Source organism: Trematomus bernacchii, unplaced genomic scaffold (assembly GCF_902827165.1).
Source record: "Trematomus bernacchii unplaced genomic scaffold, fTreBer1.1, whole genome shotgun sequence".
Taxonomy (NCBI): domain Eukaryota; kingdom Metazoa; phylum Chordata; class Actinopteri; order Perciformes; family Nototheniidae; genus Trematomus; species Trematomus bernacchii.
The window spans coordinates 11,454,584-11,480,910 of record NW_022987698.1 but is presented as its reverse complement, the minus strand read 5'-3'; the positions used below and the strand labels follow the sequence as shown (position 1 = coordinate 11,480,910).

Sequence of the window (26,327 nt, the reverse complement as noted above, 5' to 3'; positions counted from 1 at the left end):
GAGCCCATACTGGGCACAGCTGTCACAAACAAATGATGGTCCTGTTTGAATACACACTATTCAGTGTGCAGATCTTTGTGGTTTCTCCAGTGTAATGATAATAAAATGCGAAGTAAGTATTGGTAATAATATTAATAAAAACAACAAGGTTTGGGTTCGTTCGTTTAATATGATGAACGTTAACCAGTAAGCTTCAATAATCAACTCCAGCTCAACAAACCATATTGCAATATCTACGTTAACGTTATTTCTGGAACCAACTGGAAATGTGAGATTCATATTTTTCAGATACACAGATCTTATAGTGAGGTTAATTAAACTAAAGTTTACAGTTACCTAACTAGCAAACTAACTAATGTACAAGCATGACCTTATTTTAGCAACCTCACACAGAAGCCTTTTCTTCTACAGTATAATCCTTCTTAATGTTTTACACTTCTCTATTATGTTTTAACTTGTATGCGACGGATAGCATCGTTAGCACAGATGTAGCTTCGTCTCGCTCGTTAGCTGAATAAAAAGACCAGTAAGAAATAAAGTTCTTGAATTTCACTTACCGAAGAAACTGCATTCATGGACGGTCTGGTTGAACCGCAGAGCCATAAGATAAGTGCGATATTTCAATGAAGAATACTCCACCAGGCATCAACACAACAAACACGTCCGAGTTCAAGTTGTGTTCTCTGTATCAGCTGAGCCCCTGTAGCAGCCTGGAGCTAATTAAGCTAACGGGGCTAACGGAGCTAGCAGAGAGACCACTAGCAGTTTGGTACTTCCGTTTCATTACAGCAAGAATCCCCCTCACACACATCGGTGAAACACATGCACATTCCCTACTGAGAACCTTTCATTAAAAGGTTTTTCAGGAGTGTGTGTGCGAGGTTTTCAGTTCTGAATGTGAGAGTATTTCAGTAGTATGTGCGTGAGGTTAATTTATAGTTGCATGTGTGAGGTTTAATTTTCAGTTGTGTATGCGAGGTGTTCACTAGTGAATGTGAGAGGATTTCAATAGTGTGTGTGTGAGGTTAATTTTCAGTAGTGTGTGTGCGAGGTGTTCAGTCGTGAATATGAGAGTATTTCAGTTGTGTGTGTGCAAGGCCAGATGTTTTCAGTAGTGTGTGTGCGAGGTGTTCAGTAGTGAATATGAGAGTATTTCAGTTGTGTGTGTGCAAGGCCAGATGTTTTCAGTAGTGTGTGTGCGAGGTGTTCAGTAGTGAATGTGAGAGTATTTCAGTAGTGTTTGTGCAAGGCCAGGGGCCTCATTTATAAAGCCTTGCGTAGGATTGGCGTGGGAAGGTTGCTTATGTAGGACAAAGCAAATAAATACGCACCGACACTTTCCGATTCATAAAAGACTGCGTACCGGCACAGGACTTGCGTACGGCACATCCTACGCCGGTTTCCCTTTATAAATCACAATCAACTCGAAATGCGGCGCAGCTTTTGCGGGCTTCACGTAACGCCCATATTTGCCTATAAATAGTCAAAGAAACGCCCATTCATTCATTCATTTTGACTGACTGCATGAAGAAGATCGCAGGAAATGACGACAGCACAGCTAAAAAAGACATCTCACACCGTGTCAGATTTTGGTTATTTTGGAGAGGTCGAGATAAATCATATTGTTTGGTGGATGCAGTTTGAACCAGAGTAGCAGCATGGAGGTCGGATCGTCACCAAAATAAACAAATAAGTGGTCCGAAAAAGGTTAATGACAAAAAAAATACACATAACCTAACCTTCCTCAGGCAGTGTGTTTGTCCCGGGGACAGGAGACACCCCATGATGAGAAACTGTAAGAAATGATCGGGGAATCCCTCCGGAGTGGAGTCATGACGACTGGATCTGAATTATTTGTTTGTATTTGGTGGTTTGTGTTCCAGCTGTCGATCAGCAACTATATATCCATAATCCACCAGTTAAAGGAAATACAACTAATGTTTTGTGTTATATTAGCTGTACAATTTACCACATATGGTGTTCTTAGTTTCCATACCTCCTGTGTTTTACGAGCGACTTATCAAGTAGGCTATTGGCGAACGGAATAAAACATGATTAAACATGATAGTATATAAAACCATGCTCGTATCTACAACCTATAGAAATGCAAAACGGCGTCAGTTTAAAGTAATTCTGTCCTCCTGCTTACCGCATCATTTATGAGAATACATTTCTTAACAAGAGAACATAATCGAGGGGTGATCAATAACATTTCCGTATTTATTTATTTCTCCAAGTTATGTTTTTGTGTGCACTGAGGAGTCTCAAACAGGCGTTTGTTTAATCATTTTAAGATTGGCTTTAATCAATGTTTGCAAATGAATTCTTCATACAGTATATGATACATGAGGTAACATTTTATTTATGGTATTATTTCCACATATTTCTCTCCATTCTTCCTTCTGCCAACGCCAACGGTGTCGCAGTTTCTCGTCTCTCCCGTTTTTGTGCTTAGTGCGTAAGCATGGGTTAGAGTTTGCGTGGAGGACCGCACATTTTCCCGTCAAGTTAGTTTTTTATAAATCGCAAACAGTGCGTAGAAACTGGCGTACGCCATGTTTTGTGAGTACGCACCGTTTATAAATGAGGCCCGAGATGTTTTCAGTAGTGTGTGGTGAGTTTGAATTTTGGCCTACACGACCCTTCATACCCCAGGGCTCTGTCTTAATACCACTGCTTTTTCATTGCACATGCTCCCACTGCAACATACTCTGTCAACTAAATGGAAATTTCCACTTCTGCCACAACAACATGAAGATTTATATTCCAGTTTAGCCTGGAGTTACGCATCACACACATTAAATAACACATTTTCTGCGACATCACTCGAGTTTGCCCAATTATTTTCAGTAGAGCAAAATTAGATAAAAAAATAAAAATAAACATGCATTGATCAGATGTACACATTTCCACTGTACCTTGCTAATCTGAGGTCTTCCAAAATAACGAAACGTAAATATTGAACACATTATCCTGGTTCTGTCCTCTCTTTACTGGCTTCCCGTTTAAGCTGGGTCAGACAATCAACAACTTCTTATCACCAAAAAAATCGCACGAATAAGAGCATCCTTACTTAAAACACCCAAGACCGAACATTCCCCCATTTGCATTCAGATCACAAAACAGGGTGTCTCATTAATCCGAAGATCAAAAAACAAACAAGAAATGCTGGCAGAGCTTTTTCTTACTGAGCTCCACTACTGTGGAATACTTGAGCTTGGCAAATAAGTGACGCAAACACCACTGATCATTACATTCATAACGTCATGCTCCCCAGAGAACTTGTATGTCCTCTCACAACACATATCTGTCATTTAGAAATCTTGTGTAATTATTTGTTTGAACCTGTCCTCATCAAAGCGGACTTGGCACTATCCCTCCGGGGAATTCAAGCTGCTGATTAAATTCTGACACGTTTTTCGGGAAATTAAAAATAAATACCTTGACGCAGAGACACATTAAGTAATGACGAGAGGATGTCAAGAACAGTATGGGAAAGAAACTCCCTTTGGAGGGAACTTTAGGATTTTAGCCTTCGCAGACCATTTACATGCACACAAACCTATAACACACTACAGGGAAAGGGAAAACCCCAAAAAGCACAATAGGGCCCCTTTACACACTCAATTAAGGCTGCATATCAGCAGTCAAGTCCATTGGCTGACTGAGAAAACTGATCCAGTGTCATGTTCAAGGACACTTCAGCAGGGGAGACACCTCCTTTAATATCCAGAGTATCATATGCTTCCTTAGCTCCACACTCATTATAATCCTTCCAAGAAGCAGGAGAGTGGCTGCGTTGAAGTGATAACTACAACTTTCCTAGGTACTAGGAGCACCTTAAACTTTTGATTGGCTCAATACTGTTTGTCATGATGCAAGGCTCTGCAACCTGCCGATCAGAAAAGCTCTGAAAGATAATACATGAAACAAATATGAGTGGGTTATTTTGGAGCAGGCAATATTCCTCAGAGAAGCCATTACAGTGCATCGTGCCTGTGATGAGTTTAACAAAGAGTCGTGAAGGGCCCCGGTAGGCTGACAGGCAACACTGGTAAATCATCAGTCATCACTAGCAGGCTATTTTGAACATTTACTGTGAGAAGTTTAATTGTCAAGGGTACATGGGATACAGTTTTGGCTCAAATATGAGGAATTATGAAACAATAAAGAATTCCTGTGAAGGTAGTGCCATAATTCCTATTATAGCATGTGTAACAATTAGCTTTGTTCATACATTTTCAGACAATGTAATGACTAACAAATGACCAATGATGTTTGTTTTTAGAATGATAAGCAATAGTCTCAACAATAATAATGTCAAACTGAATATGGATTTATATTCAGGGAAAGCAGGTAGAGTCTGCGGGGATGAGAAAATCTGTTAGTGCAAATAATACGACATGGGCAAAAGATGTCTGTGTGAGCAATACAAATCTAACCAATAGCAGTAATAAATTAAAAGTGAAACAGACATTTTATCTTGTCTGACCCCCCGAATCAACCGTGGCTGAGTCTCAGCACAACCACGATTTTCTTAAAACCACACTGCACTTTAAAAAAAAATTCCTACTGCTATTTCAATGCTTGCTGCACACAAGTAAAGTAAACAGACACTACAGTCACCATACAGAGAGCAATGCAGCGGGGATGGGAAATATAATGACTTGTTTATTCTAGACACTGTAGAGAGAGAAAAAGCTACATACATAGGAGCTAATGATTCCACTACATTAGCGTGAAAGCTTTGACATTTTGCAAGTACTATGGCATGCACACTGTACTCTACAGTCTACCGTGTCTCACAGCCAGTATAGATTGATTGTCTGTCAGCTGGATTTCTAATGGGATGGTCTATTTGCATTGTACGGTCCCAGAGAGAAACAGAAATATTTTGGGATCAGCCAAATGCCTCTGATCTTGCTTTTGCTAAAAAAAATGCTCTCCAGCAACACTTTGAGGGTTGCAACCAGATCGCAGTCACATATGTCATCTGCTCTTTTATTTGACAGGCTTCAGATTCTTACCATGACATTAACATTGAGCAAATTTGTGTTTATATCTACAAGGTAAGTTCAGGTAAAGGGAACATTCCTATACACTTCAATATGTAATTCAAAGGTTCATTTCCATGCAACACGCCAGATGTCCATCCCGCTAAGTGTCTCACTCATAGGGTTCTATTTTCCATCTGTTTTAATGAAACAAAGATCCATATGGATTTGTTGAAAAAATGCCGTAAAAATCGTTTGACTGCTATATGATATCTTCTTTTCATTATTCACACTTAAAAAAAATGTACATGTCAGTTTATTGATGTTTTTAGTATGTGTCTTTCTTTAAGTGTGCCAAAATTATTGAATTTCTTTTTATAATATTGTGATTTTTAATATTATTTAGGTGGAGGCTACAAATAAGCCCAGTGGGTTTTGTGCCTCTTCCTTTGTGCAAAACAAGGAAATACAACTTCATCACTTTAAATAAATCCAATCGACTAACTCTAAACTAAACTTTAATTTAGTACTTCAACATTGGCTCACAAAACAGACAGTATTGTGGTTGCTAAAGTATGAGAATGGTCTGTAAATGATAACCATCACTCAATAAACTGATCCCAACCATTGCCCAAGACTACCGTTTCTTAGGTAGAGAGAAGGTGTTGAAAATAGTGAATTAAACCATCTGGTTACTTGGAGACAAATTGACAGGAGTGTTCTCTAAAAGAACATATTTCACTTCCAGTAAAGTAAAGAACCAGAAAACCCCCAGCAAATTGCCTACAAGACAAAAAACTAATATTGAATTTGCTGAAGAGAATTCACGTTTGGAGCCAGTAGCATAGAGGGCCAGCAAGTCATTTCAGTAGGCTGAGGGACACACACATTTAACACAGTTTGTTTTTCCCCAAGCGTCCTCCAAAAGTCAGCAACAAGACTTTCTGAGTGACATTTGCAATAAAGTGAAGTGGCAACCGCTGTTCAATGGGAAACAATGAACAGTATGCACCCACTCAGTATAGAATACTGTCTTCTGAACAGAGAAGAGACTGAGCTGAGCTGAGTGGTAATGGCCAGTAGTCAAAGGGCTGTCAAACCCAGATGTGCTGAAAACGTCACTCACGGCTTTGAGATGACAATAAAGCAGTGACCTTACAGAGTGAAGTGAAAGCTAAAGTTAACTGAATTGTCTTGCACAGAGAAGATGTATAGCTGTCATAAAGTTCCTATTGTTATCCATACTGAAAAAATATCAAAAATACTTTCAGATAAATACTTGGGTGTAATAGTAGATCATGTGCAATCCTACAAAGACTAAATAAATAAATCTGCCAAAGGAAAAAACTAAGAATTCATTGCATTTAACGTATTGTCTCTGACCCCAACCATGTCCGAAACAGAGTTTATAAAGTGTTACCATCAAACTGAAGCTATATTTTACAGAGCCCCAATGGGGACATGGATTTTTTATTATTATTACCTTTCCAATGCGCACGAGAACACTTTTTTTTGTCCATGTCCCCTTAGGGGCTCCGTACAGTTTTGTGCACCAGTCAATCCTAAAATGAAATACAGAATCAATCCCAGGTCAAGTGTACATTAAGGACTCTTGAATCAGAATCCCTTTATTTGGTCCCCAGTAATTGTAATGTTATGTTAAATATCTGTTTCCTTTATTCTTGTCTTAAATAATTATCCTTGTAGATTTTGCAAAAGGAACAGCTGTGATGCAAGAAAATGCGGTATCTGGGATTCAAGAGTATCTGAAAAAAAACAGGCAGTGAAGGTGACCGGCATTGACAAATGTAGCTTTGAACATGAAACAAACCCTTTTTGACAGGCTCATCTGTCATTTTAGGTTACAGCTCAACACTTCTACCACTGCTTAATGCTTGTACCTCTGACCCGAGGTCCAGAGACTTGCCTTCACACAGCTGAGGTCAGAGCCAATGAAGCAGCGACCTGAAGCAGCGACCTGAAGCCGCGACCTGAAGCAGCGACCTGAAGCAGCGACCTGAAGCCGCGACCTGAAGCCGCGACCTGAAGCCGCGACCTGAAGCAGCGACCTGAAGCCGCGACCTGAAGCAGCGACCGGAAGCAGCGACCTGAAGCAGCGACCTGAAGCAGCGACCTGAAGCAGGCGGCGGTGGCGAGTTGGAACAGATTGCATTGTCATCATCATAAGCCTGCACATAGGAGCTCCAAAGAAAGAATTTACTGAGAGTGAAATGGCTGCATAGTTAATCATCAACGTATAAATGAGTCACCATCCAAGTCAGCATGGAAAATGAGTCAATAAAACCCACTTGCATAAATGTCAGAGGCGCTTCTGTCACCTCAGAAATAGCTTTTCAGAAAATCTAAATAAATTGCAAACCAATTAAAAGTTTTGCGGTCAGGTTTTGTTATTTTTTCACGTAGCATTTTAATTGTTCTCCATCATATTACTCTAAGAAAAAAGATTTAATTTAAGGCAGCAAAGACCTTTCTTTGGAATTGGATTTTCTATCTAACTGTTTAAACTCCACATGAGATTCATGTTACCATGTTTATTCCCTTCGATGTTTATGTTTCTATTTTTTCTATGTCTTATTAATGAAATATAGCTGGTTAATGGGTTTAGAAATATGTGCTGACAGGTTTATTAAATGTCTTGTTATAAGTTGCTAGTTTATGAGCTTTATTACTATATATATATAGGATTCAGACAATATATGTTTTTGATTAAAAAAGGTAATTCAATTGTGCATATATGAAACATATATGATTCTATATGACTAAATACGAGAAAAGCTAATTAACAATAGTTGATCCTATATGAGTAAATACTGCAAAAACTTTAAATTACGCAAATATTTTATTGTCCGGCTGCATGCAACTGTGTTTGTTCAGATAGTCAAGTTTTAAATGGAAATGCTTTTAACTGCAATGCTCAATTCTTTAAGAACTAATCAAAGTAGTCGGCCATGTTGAGCTGCATCTTTTGCAGATTCCTCAAAATGCCATGAGGATTATTAATGGCTCTGGGGAAGGTGTGAGTTCCTGTGTGGTCCGCAGTGATGGAAGCAGATCCTACCTTCACCTGACAGTATCATTCACCCTGTTAAACCTGACAGTTTATGAACATTTGACACAGCCATGGCATTCTTCAAAGAGTTCAGTATTTTGCACTGTGAAACCCGAGCCGTCAGCAGATCATGAATTATTCACCCTGGAGTAAACAGGACACACACACACACACACACACACACACACACACACACACACACACACACACACACACACACACACACACACACAACACACACACACAACACACACACCACACACACACACACACCACACACACACACACACACACACACACACACACACACACACACACACACACACACACACACACACACACACCCACACACACACACACACACACACACACACACACAACACACACACACACACACACACACACACACACACACACACACACACACACACACACACACACACACACACACACACACACAGAGAAAAGCATTGTATGTGGTACACGATCAGACATTTATGTTGATATAATCATATCCCTGTCTTTACCTATATTTCATTCACAGAGCTAGTGCTTTCTTGATGTTAAAATATATTATTTTCCCAAATAGTTGACTTATCTTTCACTCTTGAGCAACACCATATTTCTTCCCCGCTCAAGAAAATGTTATTTTAGACATTTCACGAAAAGTCTGACCAGAGGTTTAAAACAGCAGAACATGGGATTCATTGTTATACTGGAAACTGTAAAAAACTAAAATGACCGAACTGAAAAATACAAAGAGTAGTAGGGAAAGTCAAAAATGGGATCACATGAGTTCAGCTGCATAGTAGATAAGTACTTGCAGTAAGTACTTGAGTAAATTACCCAACTTGACAGAAAACACAAAAGACGCTAGCTTCACTGAATTTCTTTCAAACAATTTTTGGCAAAAGTTGTGGTTCAACTCTTGACTGGGCATTTTGGAGAAAAAATAGTGAGAAATGATGTACAGAAATCTTCTGCTATAGACAATAAAGGGCATACAGGGTTAAACTATTCTACTCCTTAATTAACCAGGTCAATAACAATAAGGCTGTGCACTAAAACCACTCAAATCTTTAAGGTCATTTTAGTAATGAAGACTGTTTAGAAAGACATCAGGCTGAACAGAGCTGCATGCTGCTGCCTGCCTCTGTTGTTCCCCATGCAGAGGATATCATCTCCAAAAACAGGGGTCACAGTCATTTCAAACACCACAGGAAGTCAACTGCAGCACTTAGATAGTGTCGCAAAAAATCACCATGTGTGTTTCTATTCAGTTTTTTTCGTCCCGCAGGGTGGTTGACAAGATTTCAGCTCAAATTATATTTATGTTGTTGCGGTCAGTAAAATGAAGTGATGATGTGATCAGGGTTATGGTTTGTGAAAGTGTTTATTGACCTACCTGTAAGCCGCCGAGCTGTATGCTCCTCTTGTCAGCTGCTCCTGTGGAGAAACAGAAAAATAATAATGAAAATGTGGAGCTATACAGTATGTTTGAATGTTTACTTAATATTCTGGAAAAGGCACCAGAAGAATTAAAAAAAGGAACGTATTCCATCTTCCAAAAATGCTAAGCTTAACTGAATGCACTTTTTCATCACGAGCATTCTTTAGAAATAAATGACATGCTGATGTGTTAGTATGAAAGATACAGTGTATCACATCTTATATGCCCCATTGAATTCAATATGCATTGTCAAGCCTTCCCTGACACACCACACACACACACACATCCCTGAGCACAGTAAACCATCCTCCACCCCCCAGTCTGTTTACATTGAAGTTAATTGGCAGCTGTGAGACCACACATCATGAATATCAATTATTGCTAAAGTGGAGCTGTGAAAATTAGCCGGTGCGGTTCTATTGTGGAAACACAGGCAGGGCTTTAGCTGTGCGTTAATGGCAGGCCTAAGCCACCGAGACAATTCTGTCCTTGAGCTTAACATATTAATTGTAAATGGGTGAGGGCCCAAATGATTGGTTGGCAATATGCACAAAACGTTACAATAATGAAGAGAAAAAATAAACAAATTATTTTGTTCAATACATTGATGCTTTAGGAGTTTCGCTTCCGAATTAGACGTTTATCATTTGAAACAGCATGCTATATTAAAAAAATGCAATATATAAATAAAAATAGGTATTATATAAATAAAAATATAATATATTGCACAGTCTATTAACGTCAGGTACAGTCCTTCTTTATTAAATATAGATTATGAAACAGCCATGATTTTTCTTTTTTCTATTAACATAACGCCTCTTGAGGCAAGAACCTGAGCGAAATGACTTTATCTGCTATATTCGTTTTAATTTGAAATTGCCTTGTTTATGTGGTCACGTTTTACTAAGAAGCTTTTCTGAGTAGTTCTGTGGTTTTTTCCATAATAAATTCACATCACTTCTTTAATCAGTGTGACATTAAAACGCATCTAGTTGTCTGGGGAGTGCATCCATTCTCTTAATCCTACTAATTGGCCATGTAGCCAAAGCCTGATGTAGCTTATTCCTCTGTGCCATAGATTTCCATTATTGGAGAAAAAAAACAACATAAAAAACACATTAATGAGCCTCACTTGTTCCTTCATCACAATAAACATGGTGATTGTTATTTAGAGTCAATTCCCAAAAAAAAATGTAATTAGTTTTACCTTTTAAAAAGACATTACAAAAAAATGTAAACGATGGATTCTGAGCTAAACGTTGCAGAGAGAAGTACTGCGGGATGAACTAACACACTGTTGCTTTTGGCCTCTTTTTATGGTATTATTAAGTATTTTCTCTTTTTTATCCACAAGTAAACAAGTCATACCTGGCCATTAGAGCAGCCTTTCAGAAGTTACCTGGCAGAAAAACATTGGAAAGTTTCTGAACAAACCGAGAACAAACAGAAAGGTAAGGAAAAAGTTCAAACATTACCGAATGGTCTGGCTTCAAACGGGCTGGCTCTATTGATTATTGGTGTCTCAATTTTTTCTGGCCTTTTAAGTCAATGCAAGTATATTCTCACACAAGGGAATAATAGTCAATATTATGTTTAGTTCAATAGGTTAAAAATGTTTGCTTTCAATCAAGTTGTGAGTTCAACCCATCTCAAGTGTACATACATTAATTTGCCATTAAACCTGGTACTGCTTGTTCCTTAGACTGTCTCACTCACTCGGCCTAATTTCCATCAACGCAGCCATTATAATTATCACCACCATCAATGATATATCCGCTGTGCACACTAATCCTAATTAGCAGTAGGAGGTGGGGCTAATCAGCCGGTCCAGTTATCTTAATTTACCAATGCCGCTGAGGAAGAAATGGAAAAGGAATGAAGGTAATTAAGTCAACAACACTTTAATCACAAAATCTTGATGAGAGAATTGAGATAAATCGTTGCTAATTAAGCGTGATTTCAGGTGGAGGGAAAGCAGAACACATGATTTAAATATGAATTGTCTGTACATAAAGGTGAAAACAAATCCAGCAATGATTGCGCCGTGAACAAATGACCTTTTTATGTTTATTAAAGAATCACGAATCTCAACTTATTTCCATTTTGTTCTCTCCCGTTTGCTCCATTTTAACAGCAGCTTGAACAAGACATGCAAACATCATGCTGCGTGCGGTAGCAGCTGGTGAGGAATGACCAACATAAACAACAAATATTCTGCCTTTTCCTACACCATTTTTTGCATAAATCTGGTGTACCAGATGCTGTTTGCATAAGCAGCTTTCCTTCACAGGGTATTAAAATACTAGAGAAAAAGAGTTCACCCTCTCTGAGAGCTCACAGGGGGGAAATTCAAACGTGTAGCGATCAATACATTAGCAGCATCTAAACACGTACACTTATTAATTATGCCCAAAGGAATCATCTTGCTTTGGGCATAGCAATGTTCCTAATGTTTTACTAAATCGTGACTCTAACAGCTCTAAAGAGGGCCTATTGTGCTCATGCTCTGCTTCATCATTGTATGTTGTGTTTCTACTGTGACATGTCTCCACGCTTTAATGTGCAAAAAGGTCTTTATTCTTCTCATACTGTCTGTGCTGCAGCACCTCTTTTCACCCTCTGTCTGAAACCAGAGCCCAGTCTGCTCTAATTGGTTAGCTGGCAGTTTCTGTTGTGATTAGTCAACAGCTTAGAGATGTGTCGGAAATGTTCCGTCTCTTAGTCTATCATGTACAATGTGTTTGGGAGCTACGACATAGAAGTGCAAGTGTTACATAATGGTTGCGTTTCAGGCAGGGAATTTTAACCTTTGTAGACCCTTCACATGCATCAAAACATATATAACACACTAAGGAAAGGGATAACCCCAAAAGGCACAATAGGGCCTCTTTGGCCGGCTCTCTTCAATTAAGGCGTTTCAGGCAGGGGGGGGTGGATGAATGAGAAACTCCCTTTGGGATTTAAGCATTTGTAGACCATTTACATGCACAAAAACCTATATAACACACTACAGGAGGGGAAGGGAAAACACCCAAAAGCAAACAGGGCCTCTTCAGTAGAGAAAAGGGTGAAGTCAGGGTACTTTTATAATCACATTTGGAAATCAATCAATGAGATGGAATATCCTTTATACAAGACTAACAGTGATTGAAATGCATACTCACAGGGAAAGGTGTCTGCTATTAAGAGATTCAAGCATTTCAAAGTAGAATTGAACTTTTGACTCTGCACAGTGCCTAATACAGCATGTAATTGCTTTAGTATAGCAGTGTGACAGGTACAAAGTACTAAACCCTACAACCCGTCAGGGGTTTGGGGTAATGTGTGAGACGTTCCTCATTAGATTCTACGTCAGTCCAAGATTCAGTTTAATGTATTAACGCAAACACTGCCAAAGTGGAACACACTGCTCCCGTTGCTCCTCTTGTTATGCCTAAAGATCTCCTGCAAACTGCGACTGGACATCGGGTTCAATAATGTATGTTGTTTGTAAAGTTCAGACACAAATAAAAACCCAGCTTTAAACTTCAACAACAACACCTACACTAAAGCACAAAGCTTGCAGAAAGCATTGCTCACACACGGCTCAGCAGAAAGCTGCTCTCATCCCTGTCAACAGCATCTCCACAGATCGAATCAGGGCAGAGGATGGGGATCAGAAGAAAAGAAAAACACCCAAAATACACCAACACAGTGGGTGTGCAGCTCTGTTTCTGAGGCATGTGAAACATTAGCTTTTGAAATCAATAAAGCTCAGAAACTGCAGTGTGTCAATAAATAATGGTTTCTGAATATGTGCTGGAGTCAAGACATGTTTGCTTATTAAGAATCGAAAAAAGAGTTAAAATGTACAATTAAATATTGTTTTAATTGATTTTTGATAGAATGACCTTAGGATTACAAATGCAACAATAAAGGAAATAAAAACACGCCGAGGCTGGGGCTGCAAAGGCAGATGTCCCTGAAAGCTGAAGGCGTGGAAAACAATTGGAGGGTGAGAGGGAGAAACAATGAGTAGCCAGAAGGTGGAAAATGAAAACAGGGAACATTTCGAAGTAAACAAAGTATTCATAATTGAGTGTTCTTATTCACAGAATACAACACCTGAGGGTTATGTTTCGTGGAGCGATGATTTAAAGAAAGTCAGTGTGGAAAATGGAATAAACTCTATTTACGTATTGAAAGGGTTATGCTGGGTAACATTTTGGTAGTTCTTTCTGTTTTATTCTTATTGTTCAAGGTACTAATTTAACTGCCAAAATCACGTCAGCTAACCAATCAGAGCAGACTGGGCACTAGTTTCAGACAGAGGGAGAAAAGAGGTGCTGCAGCACAGACAGTATGAGACAAATAAAGACCTTTTTGAACATTAGAGCATGTAAACATGCCACAGTCAAGGCATAAAATACTTATGTGATCTGAAAATGAGCATAATGCCTCTCTAACTGTTACAATTTTGTAATTTAACCCAAACTACAATGATTCTCTAAACAAAGGACTTCTTATCTTTTATGTTCTTAACATTATCTTTTTCAACATCTGTGTAGGAACGCTATTTTAGTGACCACAGCGTTGTCACACCAAAAAAACAATATAAAAATAATAAATGTTCAACAGTGATCTGGTTTTTAAAAGGAACTTAACTTAATCATTGAATCTGTAATGATCTGTAAAAATGTTAAAACTATATATGAATTGGAGTCTTACACTCGATTTAATATGTCTGTCCCATTAACTGTCATCTACCCCTCATCAATCAGACAATGGTTCTTTTAGTGAGCTGTGCATAAGAGAGGATCATGACACCAAAATATCTCAAAGTAAAGGAAGTAACATCCTTACATCTTACTCAGGTCAGGAAGCACTGTAACAGTGTCAGTTCAACAGCATAAATCTGAGAACATACTGTACATTCATTTAAACTAATTACATGTTACTGGTAATGTGTTGGATATGTTGCCCTAACACTGTACAGTATATGCACTCAAGAGTATGAGAGTTCAACTGTGAGGTCCTGGAAAAACCACTCGCCATTTTGAAATCACATCAGAATCCAATTCCCGCCAACTCATGACCGAACAGGTATTTCCCATAAATGTGATTCATATAGGTTATCGTCGTGCCGTCAAATGACAGGCTTGCAGCGGAATCAATCACAGCAAACCCCGGCACAGTTATGATAGACTGTCATGAGGCGGGAGAGTATGAAATAAAACATTCTGGCATAGCTCAGGTCCCTCACCTTCGTGGTTCCCTCCTGATGTAAATGCTGCTCCTTGTAATCACAGAGGTATGCCTGCTGTGGGGCCACAGCGCAGACTCCTCATTAATGTAATTGTGTTTTCCTCCTCTCTGTGCTCTCTGGGGAGCAGCAAGGCGATGTTGCTTATCTCGCTGACATTTCACAACGACGTGCTCTCTGCAGGGCTGTGTGAGCGAGTATAAGGAGTGATAGGAGAGGTGACAATGGCAGAGCAAGGCTTTCTACTGGCCTAGAGATAGTCATTATCAGAACATTTGATTTTCTAGATATAGATGTGTTTTTTGTTATTGCTATATGTTATTGACAAAGTTATCAGTTTATTAATGTAGTTTTACCGCTACTCTCAGAGCATTTATCCAATCAGATTGCATGTGCTCTAACCGATAAGTCTCTAATAAAAAGATAAGGCATGCGTGTATTACAACTCTTTCTCCCCCATTCTGATCCTATAAAACTTGATTTACAGGATGTGGTTTTAAACCTGTGGTGTCAGGTTAAGTAAAGGTAAAGGTTTTGCTTTAAATAAAAACGCTCTTGTTTTTTAAGTCACAGACAAAAGTTAAAATAAATCAACATTGACTTTAGGTTATACACGGACACGAACAGATTACAGGAACGTTTAAACCCAGAAATATATGATAGGGTTCCTTTAAAAACCTACATGCGTTATGTAAAGAACATTGTTTTACCTTAAAGTATGATAGACAATACTAGGCTGCTCTTCATGGTCACTGTCTTGTCTCATTCAATATTTTTTCCATAAAACTAACAAATCTAACTTTATATAACCTCAGTGACTTATTGCCCATTGAGTCAAGAGTAACTTTATTATAAAAATCTACATTTCTGTGGCAGAGAAACGGTATTTTGACAAAGACAAAGGGACGTTTTTGGGGATGGGTACGATCGTCATGAGGGCTGACTCACATCTCCTGCAGGGTTGGAAGTGATGTCCAAGCTCTCCCGACCTCACATTTCTCGCTCTAAATACGTCATCATGCACTGCATCAATGCACTGTCTGGCCCTGGCATGGATGCAGCATCTATCTTCAGATTTTATTACATCTGACAGGCAGAGGTTTACATAAAAATAGGGCTGAGATTTACACCAGTAGCTTCTCTCAAATACTGGCCATTAATCACAGCACTACACAGGCAGAGCTTCCACCAGCAGAAGCACCCATCCATAAAACATGTGTCTTCATTTTGCCTCAGATGATTGAGATATTTTCTTACAAAGGAAAAATAAAGCAGGATGAAATAATGGCACTTGTTCCAAGCACAGTTTATTTCCCCTTACTTTGCCTGTGTGTCATGGATACAACTCTCAGTGTATTCAGACAAAACCAGGCTGCAATATCAATACACTCAGGAAACTAGAATTAGAGGTTAGTTTAACACAAACTTTAAACTAACCTCTAACCGATAAACAGTGAGTAAAATGTGTCCAATTGGGGATTCGCAAACTAACTTCAGCTTGTTGTTTTACCTGCAGAGACCATATTAGAACCAAAGTGGGATCGATTTGATTGTTTCTACTTGACTCTTTCCCTTAAGAAAAGCTGGATGTGCTACATATGTCATTTGTCATCGACAGCCAACGCAATCTAGGGTTTTCTTGTTGATTTAGTTTAAAATACTTCCCCAGGGCACATGTAAAATGTATGAGCCATTGATTTGTAAGTGGCCGATTTCTATAGTTCTTATTTCTTTAAATGACAACAAAATAACAGGTTTTTGAAAACGCGATGGTTGAATGTAAGCTCAGAAATATTTCTTTCTCTGTTGATTTTTCTATAAATTGTACTCAATAAAAACCACGTTGTGTATGGCTTCACGATTTATAGTTGGGTTGCTGGCAACAGAAACAACGTATTCATAAATAATAATGTACACATGAAGGATGATGGTGATGCTGTTGGCCAGCAGGTAAACACTTTGCCGTCCCTGCAAGGACTTTGTGTCTTTTTGGCTTTCTTTTGGCTTGTATGTGTGAATGTGGCCGTCATTACTCTATGTAATTATCTAGGTGACAGATCCAAGGTCCTTATGCAGCATGAGTAATGTTTTCGGGATAATGCAGCCAACATTGCCCATAAGCCCCAGAGAGCCTATGATGACTCTTATCAGAGAACTCATTCCTGCCTCCTCACCTTTTAACAGTTCCCGTGATGTCCATTACCCTTTTCCCTTCCCGGAGACACGGCACAAGGGTCTTTGTTTGCATAGCAGGTAATTCCCAGAGAAGCTGCAAAGGATTTCACTTAACAGATGCTGCCAGATCAATGAGTACTGTTCAGCTCTCAGCAGAAGGAAGGAGTGGATCAGTCTAGTAATGAACCAAGAGTCTTTCAGCTAATTGTTCAAGTTTTATGGCCCACAACTTTACTGTTTTGGTTCAGTTTCACCACTCATCAGCAACTTTTCCAGCAACACAGGCAACTGCATTCAGCAATAAAACTCTAATAAACGCACTGTACTCTGGCTGCTTAGACCCACTCAAAATACAAACACGGGTAGAATCTTGTGAACACATTGGAGCATTTAGCTGGTAAAGAGATAGATAATCCCCTCAGGAGTTGGTGGTAAATGACTCCACTAGAACGCTGAGTTTCTTTGTATTGTCTAGATGGGCAACTGTTTGCTAAAACCCAAACTACTCTATCATGCATTGTATGTCAAGCAACTGCAATCTCTAGTAAACATTTGTTGTAGTCATCTATGAAGGACTGAGTAAGTCATAAAAATGTTTTGGAAATATGGCAAAAGCCAACCGTATACTTCAAAAAAATAACGGTACCAGTGAATACAATTATCCAGGAGCTGCTGCTCGAAGTGTCTCCAAAAAGAAAAAAATGCAAGCTGAAGGGACAGCAAGCAGAAAAGCACTAACTTAAAGTAGGAACAACTCTCCTAAATGTACAGTATGTATGTTAAGCTCTTGCCGAATTACGTAAAACAATGGAAATTGAGCCTATCCCACTGATGGAAGCCCTTGTATTTTTAAGAACTGGGCCCTCTGGGAAGTGAGATCTCCCGTTGCAATTACCTCTTATCGCAGAGAGAACTAAACATAGCTCTTCTAGATTATAATTTAAACTCCTGTTTTTGCTCACATGCAGGGCTTTAACTTCTCTTTTCGCTGCAGTAATGAAAAAGTATACTTCAGGGAGAACAGTGACATCACTGTAACCATAAATCACACCAATCAGAGTGATCACAGAGCTACAAACTTGAATCTTTTACATCCAGAGGGCAGGAATCTCAGCGTAATATAAAGTTAATATTTAGAATGTAGGCCTTATTCCCAATTATGTATAAATCTCACAAATGCTCATTTGACTGCACTTAGTTGCCTGGTCATTTGAATGATAGTTAAGTATTATACGTGTTTATCTTGCCACAATCAAAAGCAATGTCTTAGTGAATTAATCGAAGACATACTGTAATCGCACAGTTTAACACACATGATTATTACTGACACAACACCAGCCGACCCTGTGATCCACCGCTCTAAATTATACTGCCTTGTTACAGCATGCATGTGGATTTTTTACAAATATAGACCATAAGGATGCGTCATGCTCCGCCCCAGCACATAACCCCGGGCTGCTAATGTTTGTGCTATTTACTGTAAAGGCTCCCACTGGGACCAAATGTTTCATAACCAATTTCATTTTACTAATCGCTGTTTATGTTCTAAATTGTGATAAACATGATTACTGTGGAAGATGTATGAGAGATAAATGAGAACCCGTTAACCTAATTTCAAACAGTCATTCTGTTTTCTGTAGCAGCCTGAAAAACAGGCTTTTCCTTTTAATGTAACACACTAGAGTTCAAACCAAGGCTACTCTTACTTGAAACCCACAGATCTTTTGTACTGTGCAATGTTGCTCCTTACTGAATCTCATCTTCACAGGAACATTATTTGAGATTCTGAGAATGTATTTAAGAGGAACATCTGTAAATGGTATACAGCTGCCAGACAGAGAGAGCCTTTGCAGGAAAAATCCATACTGTATGCACAAAAGTGTACACTGCAGCCACCCTGCAAATATTACTGTTTCCAATTTAAGGAAACAGCAAAACAAACAAACAGCTATACAAATGACCATACATATTACCATAGTGAATGTCCTGTCACAGTCTCAATAACAAACTGACAACATATTAGAAGCTTCAAAAAGGATGGAATAAAATGCTGTTGGACAGAGGCTGAAATAACTTTGTTGACACATATTAGTTGAATACTTGATTCTGATTGGTCCATTTGGACATTGTAGAGGTTGTTCATTTTTGCCAACAGATACGCTGCTAAGGAGAACAGGCCGTGGCTAAGGAGGATCAAAGGACTATAATAATAATAAATGGGATTTTTATAGTGCTTTTCCTATGTTCAGTCATATCAATCTGCAGAAACAAGTCCGGTACATTTTCCTTCAGCTGTGGACAACAAACTCCATCAGAAAACACCATGGAATACTTTTGTATATTCATTTTTTATATTTGTGGAGAGAAAGAAACTTTGGATTCATGAAGACGAACCTGTCCCCAAGAGAAGGAAAGAGGTTAAAAGACAGAGCGCTGGATGTTGGAGAAAACAGTAGAAGACAGACAGGAAGTAAATACTAACGGGAACACGGTACGGACTCTGACATTGTACAAAGACTGATTAATGGCAAATAAAACGTAAACAGACTTGTACAGTTACAGAAAACCTCGAGCAGTTCTGCCGACATTATTCCTTTGCTGTCGCTGCAGTTCAAGCCGTTGGTACGCCTTGGAACGGACTATTTTTTCTTAGCGAAAGAATCAATAAAATAATGTATAATTCAGTATTGTGAGTCAAGTCGTTGGTTTATTTAGTAAGTAGTAGTACATCCCGTTGGTGTTCATTTTTCATTAATGACTGCATTACTGCACAACCCCTTACATCAGGGCGGCTGTGGCTCAGTGGGTTAGTGCATCTTTGAACACATGGAAAAGTGCTATAAAAATTCAATTTATTATTATTACATATCTATTCAAACAGCTAGCAGATAGTTGAAAGCTGAATAGAAACACATGTGTTGAGTGTGTTGATAGAATGTTGAGCTATACAGCAGCCAGATAAACAAATTAAAATGTGGCTGTCTGTATGCCAGTGTCTGTATATTTTGTTGGGAGGAACACAATTACTGTATGAAGACAGAAAGCAGTATAGCTGAGTCAAGGGCTCAGACTTCACCATCATCACAATCTGCAGATTAAAGTTGTTCCCACTCATGGGTTCAGATCTCCGCTATTAAGATATTGAATTGCTGCTGCTCATGTCTCACAGATGCCCAATAGTGATCCTCCACAAACTGTCACACGCAAATTGAAATCGGCCTCTCTCTCTCACGCTCTCCGAGCATCAGGGCTGCTCCTCAGGAGGACGGCGGAGCAGAAGACTCGACTAAAGCCTCATATCCACTCATTTTCCAGCTGAAGATGAGAAGATGAAGGGATTTGTTAAACTCATAGAAACAAATATGAAAGTGCGATAATGTCCTCGCCTTGTCTTGCCCGGCAAACAGGAATGAAATGAAAGTGGAGGATTTTTGATAACGCCTCAGCCACGGAGCTGATACTTGAAGGACCACAGTGGCAAAAGCTATCAAAGAACAAATCCGAGGCTCAAGGAAAAACAAATGTTCCTGAAAACCTTCTGACCTGTGTTTGAGAGAGCAAAGTTGGCTGCTAGCCGTTCATTACATATGCAGATTAAAGCAGCTTTACTATTGGCGGAGGAAGGAAACGATCAAGCTGGTCTAGTGCTTCTTTGGCAATAAAGCCGTTACATGAAATGGGATCTCTGGCAGCACCACAGAATACCAAACAAGTTCCCTTTCTATAACGGCTCAGAGGGACTCTATTCCTCAGATTTATAACACCACAAAAAAGACTGTGGGGGGTGCTTCACTGAAGGGGGAGCAGTTCAACACAAAGAAATAAAAGAGGAAATTATAGAAGACAATTCTACTCCAAAAATGTTGTTTTATTGCTTTTTTTTAAGTAACATTTTAAAGTACGATTATTGTAGACACCAATCTGTGGAACAAGGTGTTCTGGATGTTTGAAAAGATTGCACTGCAGCATTTCTACTGGTTTACATGTATTATTAAGAACAGTCTGATTTCTTTCACCTCTCATATGTTAAATTATCTGCACTGCAAATCATAATGGAATTGTTTGTATTGCTCAGAAGGAAAAGAGATTAAATATAAGGATTAAGTTGCCATGATAAAACAAAAGCAGAACAAAATGGAACACAGGAGAATGGGACTTAAGTTAAAGATAAACACAAATCATATCAGCAAAGGCACAGCTGTGCTTTACAGTAATCCTTTTCCTTGTTATGTCCCATGAGTAATAAATGTATGCATTGTAACCAGGGTTGGGTTGTAACGGAATACATGTAACGGCGTTACGTAATCAGAATACAAAAAGCAAGTAACTGTATTCAGCTCGCGTTACATTTGAAAAACGAGTAATCTGATTACAGTTATTTTCGTAAACCTGAAGTGAATACATTTTGGATTACTTATTGGAATTATTGGTGGAAAGATTTCCTCACAACATTTAATATTCATTACTAAAGGTACAGCCGAATCATCACAGCGCACAAAACCTATTACCACCGCAGATGGACCAAAAAAGGGAGCGTTTGAAAAGAATGTGCGGGTCCGCTCAGTGAAACAATAACAACGAAACATGGAGGAACAAAAGTCTGCGTTTAAATCGTGTGTGTGTGTGTGTGTGTGGAGGTGTGTGTGGTTAAAACACATCAGCCTGCGGTCGCTCTTTAGCCTTGATTCTGAAGGTAAACACCGTGAAGGCGGTGCGTGAAAGGCGGTGCGTGAAAGGCGGTGCACGCTCCTCTTCTCAGAGGCTGAGTTAACCCTCCCGCTGCCTCCTTGTGCTGCAGGGATTTCATGAAGTGCCAATCCGGTGCTTAAACAAATATAGCTCTACACCCCTGGCCGAAATGTCCTTAAAATGAAGTCCGAGTTCGACATTTTAATTCATGTCCTGCCAACACTGGCAGGACAGAAGGCAACACGCCCGTTCTAAGCCGTGTCCCTCACTCCTCACATCCCAAGCTGCATCCCCAAAAAGTGTATTATGTTGTTGCATCGTTTCAGATGTTATGTTTCAGTTGTGCTCTTGATAAGCCATTAAAACAGTAAAAAACACGTTCAGTTTCCTTTTGCTTTTTGTGTCTCCTGTAGCCTACACCAAAACATACCCATCTGTGATGGAAAAAGAAAGTAATCCAAAAATAATCTAAAAGTAATCGGATTACGTTACTTTTTTAAGACACGTAACTGTAACTGTATTCGGATTACTTTCAGAGCCATGTAATCAGTAATCAGTAACTGATTACATTTACAAAGTAACCCTCCCAACCCTTGTTATAAACATGGATAAAGGTTGATGTTATATGCCCCTTCTAAAACATCACTTTGCCAACATAGCATGAACAAACTATACATCACAATTTAAAGTTGTCAGCGGTGGAGACCAACAATCTAAATACAATTTAGAAAAAAATAGCTTTTTGCAGAGCTGTGTGCCAGACGATCAGAGCGAAATATCCACCACCATCTTCAAAACTGCATTACATTTGGGTAAGAAAAAAATTGATTTGTATTGTTAAAAACTGTCAGTCAGTGAGGAAACAGAATCCTTGCACATTTGTCTCAGTCTGTCAGTAGCTTTAGTCCTTGCACAGAGGCTTTTTCTGAGGTAGAAGACAGGCCATTTGTCTGTACCCTATATAACATACATGTGGCAGGAGAGCTATAAACTGGACTGTTCACATTGATAACTGTGAGTAACAGAGTGCTGTGAATCAATAGATTCCTGTTGTGCAACAGTGGCATCGATCTTCCTTCAATACAGCATCAGGAGAGTCTTTCGAGGGAGTCAACAGGAGAGCTCATTAATCTGTTAGGTAAACAGTGATTCGTCTTTCTAATATAAACTATTTTTGTATCCTCCAACGATGGCAAAACACAGAGATGATGGCCTTAGGCCACCCATAAATAGACTTCTTAGAACAATAAGGCTCCAACAGCCAAATGCTCATACTACAACACAACAATAGCTTGGCACTAAGGAAGGTCAGCTATACCTAAAGTACTAAAAAATAAGTATTCTCACAAGTGAAGGTTACATTTCGATGCATGAAATCACTACATTTTAGTTTTTTTGTTCTTTAATATAAAAACAGGATTTAACTGATTTGTAAATGAGGCTATAGTTGATAAGTGAAGACAAAGAGATGTGGAAAAAGAAGAAAACCGCAGTGTGCACTTTGTTATGATTGTTGATGACATTGCTGCATATAAAAAAATCTGTTCGATTGGGCATATCTCCTACGGTGGCCAACAGGTGCAAACGCACTACAACGGCCAAAAAACATTTCCTTTGCGAGAGACACGCTGCACTTTCAACGTTATAATCCCCGAACGTCAACAAGCGTGCCAGTCCCAGCTGGGTGCATCACTTTTTAGTGTTCTCGTTTCCGTTGTGTGACTTTTTTTATTCACAGTGTTTTGTATTTGCGGAATTTGTTTTATTCGCAGCTCTTTCAGTAAAGACTGTGCACGTTTGTTCAGGTTGGGGAATTTATTCTCAATGCATGTGTTGTCAGGTTGGTGAAGATATTTCTTCATTTGCATGTGTTTGGGTACATTTGTGTATAATATTTGCATGGTTTTTGAACATGCAGCGCGGTTTTCCTTATGCAAAAGTTTTGGGCCATTTGCATCTGTAAACCACCATATATTTCGGTCATGTTTTGGGTTTAATGAGCCATCATGAAGATTATAAAATAACTGGTAAAAGGCTAAAAAGATAAATGTGGTATCCTTTATTTATAATCAGTATAACCTGAAGAAACATGCACCATTCTGCCATGATTCATCAAAATCAGACCAAAAGGTGCCTAAGAGAAGGATTCTGAGAGTCTTACATTTGATTGTTATCAATTTGCATACTTAACCAGCTAATGTGTGTAATGTTTAAATGTCAGAGCATGGTTAGGGGGCAATGTCCTCCAACAGCTTTCAAAAAGGAAATGTATTGACAGCCGCGTCTTTGAGTCTTTCTCCTCACACAGAATGGTTGCAACCCAGTCTCACTGTGAGTCATGTGTTTGTTTATTTTATCACTGCCCACTTTAAAGAATAAATATAAATAACAGCTTTGATTAAATGTATGATTAAATGTAATTTATTATTTCTCTAAGAGTTACAGGATTATGATACTTTAAATAAAGGAACGAGTGTTAGCTATTCTTGGCCGGGTGTCATCAAATATTTCTATTTCATAGGATAATGTTACATAAAAAAGCTTGACTGGAGGCTCCACTTTACAGAACAAAAGTGTATAAGTGTGTAAAGAGTCCCGAAGGTGAAAGTTGAATAATGCCTGATCAAGAGGAACTGTACACTGAAAGTTGTTAGGATTACTCGAAACACATTATCCCCTTACATTAAAGACATGTCAATAGAGGAGCAACAGCGTATCTGCTGCAACATTAACAAAAGCTTTTATTTAAGCAAAAAGGTTCGAGTTTGATTAATTAAATCCATATTGTGCTTCTTCTTGTTTGGTTCACCCAATAAGTGCAACATAATAAGTGTGATTCATGTAAAGATACGTGTTGGTAGTTACAAACTCCTCCATTGGCATCCTTTTTTTATAGATGTAAATTAATATAATTCTTCTGATATTTGGCTATCATTATTCTGTTGTGTTGACCAGAGATTACATATATCAAAGTCTTAACATCTTTTGCTTTTGTGTCAAAAGGTGGTTCTCTTAATAATTTACTATTGATAAAACAACTTCAGCATATAAAAAGGTAATAGATCATAACCTTGAACTAAGGAGAGAGTACATGGCTATGGTGCTGTACAATGTCTGTCACATTCACACAAGAACAGGAGAGCATGTTTGGACATTCAGTAAAAGGTGATGGAGCGGACACCCAGTGTGCAGTAAGGTCATGTTAGTGTCTGCACCCTGCAGGGCCTCCAGGACACCGAGGACCAGAGGTTGGACCTCTGACTGTGCTGGTAGCCATCAGGATGCAGACAGACACACTATTATTTATTTTCTGATGGGACAAACCAGCAGCCAGGAAACATTTCAAATATCCGCTGTAGCCTGCTGCTGCATGTATGAAGGGATGAAACATCTCCATGTCATCATTTCACATCCCTCTACTGAAAGTCTGACATAATAATAATCTAATTATACGCATGACAGTCGATCACTTAAAACTATTCACACAGGAGCCCCCAAGCACTACAACATCCTGCCACCAGCTGTCATATGCCTTGCTCAGAGACACTACAATCTGATGGCAAATTCTCCATCACATTTCCCTGCTCTGATTCCTCCAAAGAAAGGATTCAAACCAGAAGCACTCACATGTAGGAAAAAGAATATAAAGAATGCTCTGTGATGTATTTATAAGATTATTTGCAATGATCCGAGTTTTGGACACACTGCTGCCATAGAGAACTACTGCAGTCAAATACAGCAAAGAAAAAAGACAACTTGGTGCTTTAATCAGCATTGTCTCTGCATGTTAAATCGATTAAAATCAAAGCATGTTCCTATATTTAATACATTATGTCTGGATTGTTAATTGGAAATGGGGATTAAGCATTTCCTGGCACAGGCTGATCACACATCAAATGGTTAATTAGGTTGCTGTAGTTAAAGTAGTCCTATTACCCAAAGTCATCAATACAATTCCTTTGCAAGCAATTTGCATAATTGTTTTGATACATGTACTGTTGACGCAGTTTTCTGTTATCTCCTTTGTCAGGTGCACATGCTCACCCAAAGTACGTATGAGATTTATTGATTATATATTTCAATACAAAATTAACACTTGTCCAGTTGTGCGATTGCTTTCGACCACGCGGAACATCGCGAGATTACTCTCACAGGGCAAACACAATTATGACTAAATGATTCCTTTTGAAAGTTATTTTCTCTTACCTTTTTCGGAGAATTATGAGAGGAGCTCGTTCTGGACGGCTTCCTTGATGGTGCTCTGGATGATAAACGCCACAAATGGTACGGGAGGGGTTTTAATTTAGAAAAAGCTGAAGGGAGGGAATTTCTAATTGTCGCATTGGTGGAATAGCGTTTTTTATTTAGGTTGTTGGTTTGTTTAAAAGCGGATGTGTCCCTGTTCAGCAGCCTGCTGGAGGCAGCACAGAGGAGATGTGAGTTCAGGTAGATCCTCCGCACGTATCTGCCCGCATCTGAAGCTCGAAGCTCTCCTTCCCTTTCTTTTAAATCGAACATGCTGACAGTGTCATGTGACCATTCCCCACCGTCCAATGCGCTTCCTACAACTCCTCCACACACACCAAATAATGCTGCAGCTTTACTATGCTGCTTTTAACCGCTGGAGAAAAACATACACACACACCGTGCGTAAAACTGGCTGCTGTGAATGCAATGCAAGCAATATCACGTTTGGAGTAAATGTGA

General features: G+C 39.0%; 1 protein-coding gene across 1 annotated transcript in view; it reads right to left on the bottom strand.

The window, feature by feature from the left end:
* Nucleotides 1-26,067, bottom strand: part of si:dkey-166d12.2 (rap1 GTPase-activating protein 1) — a 128,607-nt gene extending 102,540 nt beyond the window's left edge. Inside the window, exons 1-2 of the mRNA XM_034139483.1 lie at nt 25,827-26,067; nt 9,470-9,510 (exon numbers count right to left, since the gene is read on the bottom strand). The gene's annotated coding sequence lies outside the window, so the exon portion shown is untranslated. The remainder of the gene's footprint in view (nt 1-9,469; nt 9,511-25,826) is intronic.
* Between the last annotated feature and the right edge of the window lie 260 nt (nt 26,068-26,327).